The following is an 8,789-nucleotide window of genomic DNA, read 5'->3' as shown; positions in this document are numbered from 1 at the left end:
CCGCCCGGCAGGTGGGGGACCCAGGATCTTTCAGAACACCCTGATGCCTGGGCCAAGCCCGATGTTCTGGCTTGGTCGTCTGGGGGGTCCCAGGGCACCAGGGTTTTGAAGTCCCTCTTTAATCCTGTGAATGCGCCGCCAGAGCTCTCTGCCTGGGGTGAGTGGCCACGGTCAGGGCCCTTGGGTCAGCTTCCTGCTCTGTCGCTTCCTAGCTCTGTGACCCGGGACAAACCACCCAACTGCTCTGAACTTCCCTCGTCTGGGGAAATGGGGGTAACAAACCCTGGCCTGTGGGATTATCGCACGGTTTAGGGGAGATAATACATGAGATGTTGAGCACGGAGCCTCGCACAGCATCAGCACCTAGTAGATATTATTCTGCCATTCTCAGGCAGTCGGGCTTTTTCACCCACTTCGTTTCCATCCCCGAGCAGACTGTGCGCCCTTCGGGAGGACACAGCGGTTTACCCGTGCGCCCCCAACACGGGGCCGGGAGCGGGAAAGGCAGTCAGTGAACTGGAGGTCGCAACATTCTGCTGACTCAAAGGTTTGCTAGGGTTCTTTCTTCCCGGGAAATACTCTCCAGATCTTCTACGAGCATTCTGTCGGCCTCGAGTTTCATTCTGCACGTCTGTGGAAAGGGACACCGTTTCTGTAGTTGGCAGGTCCCGGGTCCAGCGAACCCTCGCCTCTGAGGACGTTTCTCTGGCATCGTGTCCTGTCACTCCCATCACAGAAGCCCCGCGAGTTCTGCATCAGACAGTTGTCTTCTCTGATGACATACGGGGGAGGAAGGGGGCTCTTGTCCTTCTCCAAACTATTTTCTCTGAGTGAGGAAATGAGTCAGAAGGAAAGTGTGGGCAGGCAACAAAGGATGGGCCTCAGAACCACAGCTACTTTGCTGTCAATAGCAAGTTTTACTTTCTTTTCTCCTTTGACTTGCTTCTTACAATGCAGCAGGTGCACGGTCTCGTCTGCTATTCTTGCAAATCTCAGCATTGACTGGAAGGATAGCCAAGAGCCCGAATTTCAATCTGAGTGATGAGTTTCTTTCCCTATTCAGAGGAGACTGTCAGTGTTTTTAAATTCTGTTAATGTTGTCATTTTTCCCCCCCAAAATCCAGTAGGTCCCTGATTCCTCCTTGGCTAAATCTAAGTCCTCCAAGTGCTGGGCATCGTACACAGAGCATTTGAATCTCTGTCTTATGACTTCCTACCCACCCTTTCTGGTCTAGCCCCTGAGACCAGCCCCTTCATAAAGCCCCCTGACAACAACCCCCAGCACCCCAACACACTCCCCTTGCCCTGCAGGCTGCCCTCTGGTGCTCACACCTGCTTTCCCCTCTGCGTCCCCTCCCTGAAGCTTGTATGTGTCCATGTATCTTTGTGTCCCTGGCAGGGTGCATGGGGCCTGGCACACAGCAGACAGGGACTACATTTGTGGGATCAATAACAAATACATGAACAAATTAATCTGATTTAAAGTTAACCAATTAACTTTATTAATCACATAATAGGTTTTTTAAAAATATACCTTGAAATTCTAGATCCAGAGGCAAAGTTAAAGTATCTTTTTTTCCCCTAATTTTATTTTATTTTATTATGTTATGTTAGTCACCATACATTACATCATTAGTTTTTGATGGAGTGTTCCACGATTCATTGTTTTCGTATAACACCCAGTGCTCCAGTCAATATGTGCCCTCCTTAATACCCATCACCAGGCTAACCCATCCCCACACCCCCCTCCCCTCTAGAACCCTCAGTTTGTTCCTCAGAGTCCATAGTCTCTCACAGTTCGTCTCCCCCTCCGATTTCTCCCCCTTCATTTTTCCCTTCCTTCTCCTAATGTCCTCCATGCTATTCCTTATTATCATATTATCATATTTTCCTAGGACGACAAGAATACAAATGAAAATATGATAATCTTTCATATTTATTGGAGAAAGCTTTTCCTCTATATTTTCACAGTCTCTTCTGCCACTAATCAAGTCAACAATTTCGATTTATTTAGGGGTCAAGATAATGAACCGACTGCGTATCTGCCTGTGGGCTGGGTCGGGGCCATGAAGTGCGTCAGCGACTCTCAGAGGCTTCCAGAACACACCGCTAGTGTTCATGGACCCCCCAAGCACCGCCATCCTTGGAATGTCTCCCTTCTTACATTGTGGCAAAATACGCATCATGTAAGGTTTGCCATCTTAACCGTCTCTCCTGCACAGTCCAACAGCAGGAAGTATCTTCCCACTGTGGTGCCTCCATCACCACCGTCCATCTAGAACTTTCCATCTTCCCCAGCTGAAGCTCTGACCTGTCCAGCGCTGAGCCCCACCCCTGCCCCGGCCCTGCCACGCACCCGGCTCTTTCTGTCTCTGGGGATGGGACAGCCGCAGGGACCTCGTGCGAGTGGGTTGTGCGGCGTCTGTCTTTCTGTAACTGGCTTATCGCCCCCCTCCCCCGCACCCGTCCCCTGCCCGTGGGGCGTCCATCTCCTGCCCTCCCAGCCCGGGCCCCAGCGATGCCCTTCTCCCAGAGGCTGCCCCCCTCCTGCACAACCCCGTCCGCTCCCTCCCCTCCTTCATACAGGTGGTGTGAGGGTGTAGACGGTCTACACTCCACACAGAGTGTCCTGTGCTTCCGTAACACACCGCGGCCCCAAATAGTAGATGCACCAATGGAGTCTCAATAATAAGTCATTTTCATTTGCAAAACCTGTGGGGTAAGCAAGGAAAGTACTATTTCCCCATTTGCAGGTGAGCAAACTGGCGATCTGCGGGGTCAGGGGTATGGTGGGGCCGCAGGTCACCGGTGGGCAAGACCGTGACGCGGGCCTGGGCCGAGCCGGTCGGGGTCTCTCCGGGACGCTCTCGGCCTTATGCCTTTCTCTTGGGCTTTCACTGCTTACTTATAATTTGATTTTCCTCCTATCTGGTGGCATCCCAGTAACTGGCCATCTAGGAGAAAAGATGTGGCGTTTGCTAAGCACCGCGGGGTTCGCGCCCACCGTGGCAGGCTCGCCAATTCCAGAACATTCCACAGCTGAGTCACCAGCGCAGCACCGCTGTGCCCCCTCGTGTCCCCTTGCGATCTGGTGTCGGTCCCTGAGAATTGCGGTCCCCTACCATTCGCGGGTACCCCCCTGCAGGCAGGGCCCAGAGGCACGAAGGCACACACAGAATTCCCTGCAGGTGCGCGGAGCAAGTAGACACTGTGGTCCTGGGCCCACAGGAGCCCCGCACACCCACTCGTCGTGGAAAAGCTTCGTGGGCACCCCGTGGGGACTCGTGGAGACATCCACAATGAAAGCTTTTGGTAAAGGTTCCCGAAGGCCGGCCAGATCCAGGCACCCGGAAGAAACTCAGGGAGAGGCTCTGAGGGCTGAGCTGTGGTAACTAGAGGACGTCGGGAGGCAAGCCCTGGGCTCCCTGCTCACGCCTCCTGGGAACCCAGGAGACTGTCCTCCCGTCTGGGGGCTGTTAGCGACGGTGCCCGTGTCCTCAGAAATCCAGGGCTTCCCGTGACGGAGCCGGCAGCATGTCTCCAGGAGGCGAACTGAGAATATTAAGTGAAAGGAAAACTTACAAATGCCAGAGACATTAACCAAAAACTGCTGCACGGCTCCCCTTTTATGTTTTTATTCCCAAAGTACACCGTAACATGGAACAGTTTTCCCTGTTCCAGTTGCGGATGGCAACAGGAATACTTGGCCCAAACGATAGTCTTACTAAGTTAAACTGACTGAATACAGCACAGGAGGACCTGGGGAAAGAGGCTGGGTTCACAGTGTCATGAGCGCCACGGTTACAAATTTCCTTCCTTCCTTCTGTCTGTCTGTCTGTCCTTCCTCCCCTCCCGCACCCCGGGTGCTCTGGCTTCTCTCCCACCAGCTGGGGAGACTGATGGGTGGCATTTCCGAGCCCAGGAGCGCTCCCGGCCCCAGACTGTGGCCCCAGAGAACACCCGGGAATCTTCCCTCCGTCAGTCCATCGGTCCGTCAGTCTGTCAGTCCGCCCGGGGAAGGAGCGCAGAATGCTTTCTGCACTTTCACTCACAAAGGACGGTTGGCCTGATGAGCCACCTTGAATCCGGGGCACTGAGCCGTGAGGTCCCCACCACCATCCCCACTTGGCACCTGCAGCGGCTTCCGAGAACAAGCACGTGGGGGGCACTGGGGGGCGGCGGACGGCCAGGGGGGCGGGGGCCCCACAGACAGGTTCGCGTGTGTGGCAGGCGGCCGTGTGCGGGAGAGGAAGGGCGAAGCAACAGACCCACACCTCGGGGGCCCTGCACAAGACACCCACAGAGCCAGCGGCAGGAGGCAGGGGGCCCGGGCGCGCCTGCTGCGCAGGGCTGCTCAACGACACTCTGTAACCCGCTGCCCGAAAGCTGCACTTCGGCCCACAGACAGATTCTGATTGGCTCACAAGGCTCACAATTGTCATACTATGTGCAGTTAAAAAAAAAAACAAAACCACATTTTTAAAAGTCTGGATTTCCAGCTCTTCTTGGAAACAGGAAGATTTACCAGCCCTGGACACTGATTCCCCATGCACTGGCAGGGGGCAGCCCTGCCCATGAGGGCGCTTACCCTGTGGCCCCTCTTCTACACTTTGCCGTGTTTCAGACACGTTTCCCAGTGTCCCTTCCTTGGTAAATGTGATGGGATGGTTGACTTTCCGTGTCCACTTGGCCACACCATGGTGGTCAGTGGTTCAGGAGATGCTAGTCTGGGTGTTGGGTGAAGGTGTTTAATGGATGTGGTTAACATCTACTGTCAGTTGTCTAGGAGCAAAGAAGATGGTCCTTACTAACGTGGTGAGCCTTGTCCAATCAGGTGAGGGTCTCAAGAGCCCCGACTCCAAAGGTGCCTCCAGACTGGGGCTGGAAACCCTGCCTCACACAGCAGCCTGCCACCTGACAGCCACACACGAGCCACATCCTTGAAGTAAATCCCTGTATCTGCTGGGCATCCCCTGCAGGCTGTTTCTCTGCAGCCCTGAGGGCAGAAGGAAGACGGACTCTTGGCCCTGCTGCCCTGCTTCCACGGAGCAGAGCCGCCATCTCAGGGACACCTGTCAGTGCAGTTTCGGGTTCACTCTGTCCCCTCGTTCCAGCTGCGGTCACCTCCAGCTCCCCCCTGACGTCAGTATTCCTGTACCTGCTTGAGGACAGTCCCAAGTCCCCAAGGCTCGTCATTTGGTTTCTGTTCGTCATCCGGCCAGTGGTCCTCATGCCCCGGTCACAGTGCACTGGGTCAGGCCACAGCTCGTCCAACAATGCTGAACACGGAAATTCAGCACAGATGCAGGTTTGTTTTCGACCTCTGGGCCAAAGCTCACACTGCTCTATGATCAACACATTTGTATGACGCTTTTTAGATTTGGCCAGAGAAAAAAGAGCCAAGCCTCCCCACAAACCTACCCGCATTTCACACCTGCATGAAGTAGAATCACCAATTCTGGGCTAAGTGCTTTTTTCAGTTAAAACACACCAAAGGCATATTTAATAATTAGAAATATTTCTAAACTTAAAAAACACAGGCAAAAGAAACCATCTCTGAGCCTGAGCAGGAAGCTGGGGTGCAAACACAGTGCACATTCTAGAGAAAATAACTACGTTTCTGGGAAGCGATTCCTCGAGGCCACCAAGAGCGTGGCTCAGGTGGAGGATGTGAGATGTGGGGCTCTGGTTTTCAGCTTGCACGTTGCTCTCAGGTGGAGGAAACTCCCCAACCCTTTCATGAATCATTGTTCTCACTTTTACAAGAACTCGGGTGCAATCACACTCCTGAGGTTGAAGACTCCAGTCACTTGCATAATTAGACACCTGTTAGAATAATTAATAATCCTGGAACACTCCTGTGATTATATTATTTTACCCACAAGCAATCAGAGCTTTTATTTTATTCTAAAACATGGCGTTTCTTTGACTTCAAACACCAGCATAAGACAATTTAAGAGCTAGCTGCCTAGAAAAATGTACTGTTTATTTCTTCTATTAATACAAAAGTAAACACTCGGAAAATAAAGGAAGGAAACTATAAAAATGGTGTAGTGCAATTCACTGGAAGCCATGGTAACTTAGTAATCACATTACTTGAAAATTAAATTCCCCACCTGACATTTAAGGGGTCGGGGGGGTGGAGGATGATTAAAACAAACAGGGTCATTAGCAGAGAGGGAAACAGAGTCTGCCATCCTCATACAACCAGGGCCCCAGATCCCATGCAGACTGCAGCTTAGCATCTCCTGGTGGGAAGAGGCTTCCCAGGCACTGAAGGTCCTGCCACCAGGGGATGCGCCCCTCCTGGTCCCACCCACCTCCCTCCAGATCCCTTGGAGAGCTGCGGACTGCCTTGGTAACCATGGTAACCGTCAACAGCTTGGCGAAGCCTGGGGTGCTGGAGCTGCCTGGTGAGTGGCTGGCCCCAGTGTCTCCTTCAGTTGGCAGATACGACCGATTCCTTAACACCCAAGGGTGGATGCACAGGGTATGGGCGTTCCCAGGGAGGAGCAGGAGGCCACAGTCGTGACCTCCCAGTAGGATCCACATCAAACTTACAAGGCCTCGTTCTGAGTTTGCTTCTCTGTGAAATGTGTCATTCAAAACAGGTTTCCCATGTCTGTGCTCAGCTTATTATTAACCATGGCTTAAAACCCAGGGGGTCAGGAGTGTGCTCGACCCACAAGGGGCCGTGGCCAGGGACAGCCATGGGATCCAAGCTATGGGATACAGGGGAGAAGCTCTCAGACCACTAATCAACCTGCTGCAGACACCTTTGCCACGTTTGTGGAAGATGGCAGGGCTCTCTCTGCTGGCAACCCCCTCGGGGCACTGCGAACCAAGGTTGGTGGGGGAGGAGAACATGGAGGAGAGCCTGGGAGGAAGGTGGAGGCTGTGGGGTGGGATGCATCCTTTGCAGCAGGAGGACTGCCAGGCCCAGGTGATGCACGCCTTGGACGGGCTCAGCCCTGTAATAGGAACAATAAAAGGCAGGTTGGTTCCAACATAGTTAATGTCTAGTTCCCACTGGAGCGCCAGGGAGTGGACTGACCAGTGGGAATTCTGCTGGCTCCCAGGTCAGCCAGGAGGACGCGCACACTGATACCCAGTGTCACTGGCTAGAACAGTCACCTGGCTGAAGGCAGTGCAGTGAGTGGTGTCTATGGCACAGTGATAGATTACCTGTGGCCAGCCAAGAACTTCGATGTGAAGGGCCCAAGAGCTGATGACATAGCTACCAAGGTCATGCACGTGTCCGTAGTTGGGACCCCAGAGCCCCTGCTCCCAGATCCAGTGGTGGCCACTGCGTGACCTTCCCCACATGACTGAGGAACGGCTCTGTTAAGAGGCTCTTCCCAAAAGTGAGGCTAGGCTCCTGAGGGCCCCCCTCCTTGGCACTTTGACATGGGGTCTCCAGGGAGGACCCCCATACATCTCCCACCACACTGCACACATCAGAAGCTGCAATGAGATTCTCCATGCATGCTGACTCACCCAAATACCACTCTACTCCTCTGTTGTCCTAATAATTAGGGGGAAACAAACCAGGTATACCCAGAATTTAGAAAGCTAACAAAATGAGTGTTTAGTTTTAGAATTTTAGAATAAATTTCTTGTGAGTAGGAGATTATATCTCTTCTTTTTAAAAAAAAACACCTATCCTTAGTACTTTAGAATACCCTAAAAGTGTCCTAAAATATATAATTTAACGTATATATAGTTAATATATTTTCTAAATCATTCATAAAACATATATACATTTGTAAATACATATGCATACACTATGACCAAAACAAACAAGGAGAAACCTGAAAACCAAAATATAGGTAGTCACGTGGCAAAAAAAAGAGAGCCAACCTACTATTACATGAATATTAAAGGCAATTTAAAAAATGAGTGGCAGCAACAGTGCAATCAGATTTAAACTTAGTAATTATTATAAGGATTTTCTACTGATTCTGGAGGATATAGTAGAAGATTCTATTCATATTGTATATTTGTTTTTTTCTGTAAAATAGATTTATTCATTACAAATAAACCTTCTCCCAGTAAAAATACAAAATCTGAGGGCACTTAGTTTATTTTTGTATCTCTCCATTCAGAAGGTGACATTAGGTTATCTAGAATCTCCTTTTTTATTATATGCCTCTCTCCTATTAGAACTGACATTTTAACTCATAGATTCTTCATTGTCCATTTTGTTACTTTTCCTTTTGTTTATTCCCTAAACCAGAAAGTATATCCCCCTGTTTTGTTAAAGCTTTACGTCCTCTCACATATCTCAGAGCTACTTTGTTACTTTGGGTGCAAACGGAGGGGGGGGGGGGGGGGGGCTTCCAGTGCGCGTGTGTCTTACAGAGTCAGGACCTTTCACCGGAGAACGTCCTTCAGTGTCCACCTTGTTTCCAACATCATCCATCAAAACACAAAACAAAACAATTATTCAGCAAGTGCTAATATGTGTCCACATATATACACAATATAAATCAAATATTGTATTATTATAGTGATATGTAAGATAGAGTACAAATAGAAAAGACACCACGCTGAAATCAGAAGCATCTCAGTGCCAACAGATAGAAGATCTGGGGGCAGTTCCTTTTTTTTCACTTCGTACATTTGTTTTTGGGCGTAAACTTTAAAGCGCTTGCACCCCGCAGGCTCGCGGCCCCTGCCTGAAACCCCGGCGGACGTTCCCACAGCTGCAGGCGCCGCATGCGGCCACCAGGGGGCGGCAGCGCCCCGCCGAGGAGCGGGCCCCAGCCCTGCCATGGCCCTGGTGCCTT

The sequence above is a fragment of the Mirounga leonina genome, unplaced genomic scaffold (assembly GCF_011800145.1).
Source record: "Mirounga leonina isolate KUSES-001 unplaced genomic scaffold, KU_Mleo_1.0 Mir_55, whole genome shotgun sequence".
In the NCBI taxonomy this organism is placed as follows: domain Eukaryota; kingdom Metazoa; phylum Chordata; class Mammalia; order Carnivora; family Phocidae; genus Mirounga; species Mirounga leonina.
Note: the sequence above shows the minus strand (reverse complement) of the source record.